Source organism: Acyrthosiphon pisum, chromosome X (genome assembly GCF_005508785.2).
Source record: "Acyrthosiphon pisum isolate AL4f chromosome X, pea_aphid_22Mar2018_4r6ur, whole genome shotgun sequence".
Lineage (NCBI taxonomy): Eukaryota > Metazoa > Arthropoda > Insecta > Hemiptera > Aphididae > Acyrthosiphon > Acyrthosiphon pisum.
In genome coordinates, this window is record NC_042493.1 from 97,709,917 (window position 1) to 97,716,168 (window position 6,252).

Below are 6,252 nucleotides of genomic sequence, written 5' to 3' on the forward strand. Positions count from 1 at the left end.
CATGTATCTACGGTCATTTGTTTTAAAGTTACACCAAAAACCAAATTCAATTTTGTGAAAAATCGATTTTGCGTAAAAGTTCCCGTTTTTCCTTAATTTTTCTTTTGTTTTTTACGGCGCTTTTGAAAATTACTGGGAATTTTAAATTTTGACCTCCCCAATGCACCAACGATATTCACTTTCCAATCGAACAAGATACTGAAGTTGATAATCGAAGCATTAGTTCAACTACTTACACTGTACACGGACACAAAAATTTAAAAAATTTAAAAATAAAAACTAGTTAGAATAACGATAACACGAGTAAACGACAGCTTAAGTTTTTTCGGTTTTCGAGTTATTTTTAAAGTCTTAAACGTGATCAACTAATGGCTAATGAGTTATTGCATTATTGCCATTATCGGTTGTTATTATTGACTGAGATGTGTTGTATTTAATATTTATCGTGTATTTTCAATTCGGTAATCGGTATAGGCTTCATTACTTATTTACAAAAAAATATTTTAAAGTTGCGTGCCATAAACTAAATGATTTCTTTTTCTCTGCGTGCTATACAATTATGAAAAACAAATAAGGAGACATAGGGCACGGGGACCCCCCTAATCACGGGGCCCCGGGCATTTGCACGGAGTGCCCCCCCCCCTAGCGCCGTCAACGATATTATAACTAATGTCGTTATGGTTATAATACTAGATAATTATTTACTTATGATTATATTTTAATAATTTATTTTGTTAGATTATTATTGTTTATCAAAACTCAAAATGGCAGATCATGAAATATAAATAAATAAATATTATATTGTATTCAGTTATACACATAAAAAAAAATCATTTTGTTATCGTTAGACTATTAAATTATTCTATTATTTATATATATATTATAAGAATCTAACTTGATTTTGGAGACGAAGGACATTGGTTTTGTGGTATCACCCGTATTGGATAATACGCGATGAACCAACTATATGCCTTACCTCCGTACACTTTAAAGCTAATGACTATCTCTAGAATAAATTCAGATTAATGCACTGTTAGCTTTTGAGGTACGATGGTACGTGTTTTGTCGATCTTACGTCCGTTCCCTAATTTGGAATGACTATTAGGACGCCACAACCAGAGCACTGTTCAGTTTGCAATAAACCTCATTGACTATAGGTGTGTGGGTCTGAGCACTGTTCCAATATTCAAAGGTAAGGACAAAGAAGACTTAGAAATAAAATTCAACTCGGGTTTTAATTGTCGGAAACACTTTTATTGAATTTTAAAACAAACATAAATTAAACACTTTGCGGATTCAGACCGCCGTAGCCCGTTCTCACCGACTCACTCAGTGAGAACGGGGACTCCCTGTCCTTGCGCGTACGGCGGCGTTATATAGTAAAATAGTTTTTGCTGTCTCACACATCTTGCTTCATTGACCTATATTAATATCTAAATTGCTACGTTGATTTTTACATGTAATATATTTACATTAAATAATATTACAGTGACGACTGTCTACAATATACGACATAATATATAATCTACGACCCCTCGTGTCTGCAAAAGTATACATAATAATAAACGTATTCATAATATTAAACTGAATATTGGAAAAATATATTATAAAAAATAATAGCCTAAACGGGTAAACGGGTACTAAAGATTAGTTAACAGAATTTATATTATTTTGACTCTTTTTGGCTTTTTTTGCTATTTTAGGCATACAAACGTTTTGATTTTTATTAATTTTTTTTTGATAATGTCGATGAAATGTCTTCGCTAAGTCAAAAAACTCAAAAACTTAATTCAAGGATTTTAATAGGTGGCTGTTAGTAGAAATTTAAAAAAAAGTTGAGCGTAAATTTATAATAATATTTTATGAGTCTTAATTTAAAATTTTGGCAAAATACGTCAAAATCACGAAAATGTGCAAATTATTTTGAGTTTGAAATACATAAACAATTTTCTATTTATATCCAAAATTTTAAATTTTAATACAAAATGCCTCAATAGTTTTCAAAAAGTTTACCGGGGAGTCAAGTTAATATTTTATATTGACATATCGTTTTAAAATTTTTATGACATTCGATAGCTCCAATTCTAAACATTTTAAGAACTTAAATTTGTGCGGGCTATGGTTTTCTTGTATTAAACTATAGGAGTCATGAAATGTATATGAAAAAAAATGTCAATGAACCATAAAAACAAACAAAATTAAAAATATTTAAATTTAAATTATCTATTAGCAATATTATTAGTGCACATTTTTATTATTTTTTCAAATATTATGTATGAATGTCAAGTTTCTATTACAATTAATATTGTCCTTAATATTTTGAATTTTAAAATATTTTATTCTTTTGCGACAAAATTAACAACAATGAGTTGTCAATAACGATTGCATGGATTTCATTTAAAAAAATAAATTATAACTTTATTAATTATAACTATATTATAAACATAATAACTATGAATTAAATTAAAATTATTGAATTGAGATAAATACGATCAATGAGATGTTCACGTTGAAGTGTTCTTTGATTAGCATCTAAATGATGACATATTATTATTGTCAATACCAATGGTCAAATGGCTTCTCTAATTGGCTTTTGTCTATGTAAAAATGTAAGATAAATAAATAAATAGATAAATTAAGATAATACACAGATAAAATAATAAAGGAAAATATATTATGTACAACACATTTTAATCTATCGATCATTACTTTTCCAACATAAATACCGGGTCAGATGCGATCCTGTAGTGAAAACCATTATCTGGCTTAAAAACTCTGCATGCAGACAATTGTATGCATACAATCTCTAGTTGTATTGGACAAAAAACTATTCTTTACTCTTTCAATTTATATAACTATTAGTCTTTTGTAATACAGATGGTTGAATTCAATTTTGCCAATAAAATAACATTTGAAAATGACATTGTGTGTATACTGCGTATACAATATAATAATATAAGTACGTAAAGTGTCAAATTCTCACTAATAATATTTTTAAATTATAATAAAATAATCAATTAAATCTACTTTATCTAATTTTGTCCAGATTTAAAATTAAAATATGTGTTTATATATGTTTTTAGTTTTTTTAGTTACAATATGAGCCATTTATGAGATACCTTGTTTTGAATTTTCAATTCTTAGCTATAAAAATTGAACAATTTATAAACTATTAGCTGCATCCCACATCCAAACATTTGAATATTCAGTGTCAAATAAAGCAATGTAAGAACATGAAACTACAGTGTCTCCTAATAATTGACTTTTTCCTTATAACAATTCATCTTCATCTCGAACTTCTTCTATAAGTTCTTTACTCATAAGAATGAATCATGTTATTATTAAATCTGATCGTTGAATGTTGACACGTATATTTTACCTTTTAATTGTCACGTATACATAGGTATATTGTCGCGTGACCTACCAATGCACCAATACGATTAACTTTCCCATCTAACAAGATACTGAAGTTGAAAATCGAAGCATTATTTTGACAACTTATCATGTACGCACAGACAACGAAAAAAAAGTAAAAATAACACACATCGTTGTAAAATCAATACATTCATCGCTCCAATCAGAATCTAAAACTATTTAAAAATGTATAAAATATCTACTTTTTATAGCTAATAGGATTGAAAATGTAAAATAAAGTTCCACGTAAATAGGTTATAATAAATTATTTTATCAACGATTATATCATAAAATATTCTTAGTAATATTAAAAAAAAAGTTCAAATAAATAGACTAAAGATTTTAAAAATTCAACATTTTTGAGCTCAAAACTCGTCAAAATATTTTGAAAATTCTATCAAGTATAGAAGTTGATAAAATAAACGTATGGTCAAATATCTACAGTTATCGGTTTTTGAATTACAACAAAATAAAAAAATAGCTACACATGAGAAATCGAGTGAATATTCAATGTTGTAATAATATGAACTTCATATTGTCATAAAAGATTATTTTGACATTCTGGTAGACATTTTTATTTTGATAAACGTAGACAAACTTATGAGGAATCTTGTATTGAATTTTTAATTCTTAGGTTTTTATGAATCAAATATAAATTATGCAAATAATTTGCACTTTTTCGTGATTATTACGTATTTTTTCGAACTTTAAATGCTTAAAAATAAAATCGTGATTGTATTTTTAATATTTTTCAACTGCCACTGTAATAATGTAGTACATTTTCAAGTGAATATTTTAACTACTTATCGTGTTCATAGACACAAAAAAAAATAAATACAAACATCATAGTAATGTCAATACATTCATCGCTCCGTTCAGAATCTAAAACTTAAGTACAGAACTGATTAACTAAAAATGCAAGTTTGTAAGTATGGAAATAGCGGTAATAGCGTTATAAAATAGTTTTTCACTGCAAGGGCCTAGTAAGCAACCATAAAGCGATGCTCCTTAAATCCACACTATTATATTAAACCTTTTACGCACACAGTCGCAGCCAAAAACTAAAAAGGTGCTATCAGAGGTAGCATTCCCAAAAGTGATAACTAGGGCATGGATTTTACAGTAAAAACGTTATTTTATTAAATGTACACATTTTTTAATTCTGATATTTTGTATTATAAGAACGTTTCTTAACACCCTAAATAAAATAAAACATAAGTATTTATTATTAGTCTAAGACTAGGATTTCATTGCATTTGCATCTTTTTTTTTGGAATATGTACGCGAAGCTTTTTAAGGTAGGTACAGAAGTGTTTCAAGTACTCCATGTTGTAATTACACATTTTTTTGTGGGACATTTTCGGCGTTTTTATCTTTTTAACTATTAATTCTCGTAACATTACTAAAAATTCTAACTTCATTGAAATATTAACATAGTACTACGTACGTGATATAAATCATTTTTATTTTAAATAATATAATAATAATATTATATAATAATTAATAATGCATTAATTCCGACCTTTAGTTATTACAATATAAAACAATGTTATGACTTATGGTGAATATAAGTTTTTTAATTTCAATTAAAATAATAGTACCTAATTCAATTATTTTGATATTTAAAAATTATAAAATTAATATTGTATTGCCTACTTTGCATAAGATAATACCTAAAGTCAAAATTTATTTTGGAAAATTATTATAAAATTTTGAGTGGGCCTGTCCGGGCTGTCACAAGGTAATTTCCCGTGACGAAATGTTCAGCCAATCCACCGCTGTATGTCCATATAGTCATAATATATAAAAGCTGTTCTTTATTTATGACCACATTTAAGATAGTATCTAGTACAAATTAAGTATCAACACGACGAATTAATGTTCGGATGTGCCGAATGTATATGAAGTTGCCTATCAAATGCCCCTTAGAATCTGGTAATCACGGTCCCCGCATTGTAAAATTTCATTGAACCTAACCTACCTTGTTAAAAATCCACGTCAAAAAAAACCTACTGAAATCAAAGTCATACATATTTTCATGAATTAAATATATTTTGTTACTTGTACAATACGCTATCTTCAAACGAAAACAAATCACGCAAAAATATTTATGCATACTGATTGAAATGCTAACTACTATATTTTTAGTACATCGAAAATATAATATTATGGTTTTCAAAATATTTCTTTCTAAATCCTGTTTTTTTACTATTTTTTAAGAACTTATTTTAATTCACCGCCACAAATGGATTCGTTTTGAATTTTAGTACAGGTTCGTTCATAAATTATGTGTAAACGTATTCACGTCTCTTAATTATGAATATATTTTGATATATATCGATACAAATAACTCATAGTTGAAACATTCATACATACATATTAGGTAACCAACATTCATATTAAGTTCATATAATGACTAAAAAATAATAAGAATATAATAGGTATAATACAAGTTAATAAATAAATAAAAAGAATAACGCATATAAATTTGTAACTTAAAATTATTTACAGAATTTAAAATTTTTTCTTAAGTCTAAAAATACCATAAATAGCATTAAAAGAGTGAAAAATGTTTGAAAATGTTACCAAGTAACTATGAGAATGGTTTTTTTTTTAATTTGTTAAAAATTTCAATTGTATACAGGTATAAGTTTTTAAATTACAACAAAGTATCAAAAATTGATAGATGAAAATTTGTTAATTTAGCGATGAAAATCGGATATCGTAAAAATATTAAAATCAAACACTTACAACAATAATAATAATAATTATAATCTTTATTGCAACGGGTTTTCGAGGTTATCAAGTACTCTGATGTTGATACACATTTTAAAAATT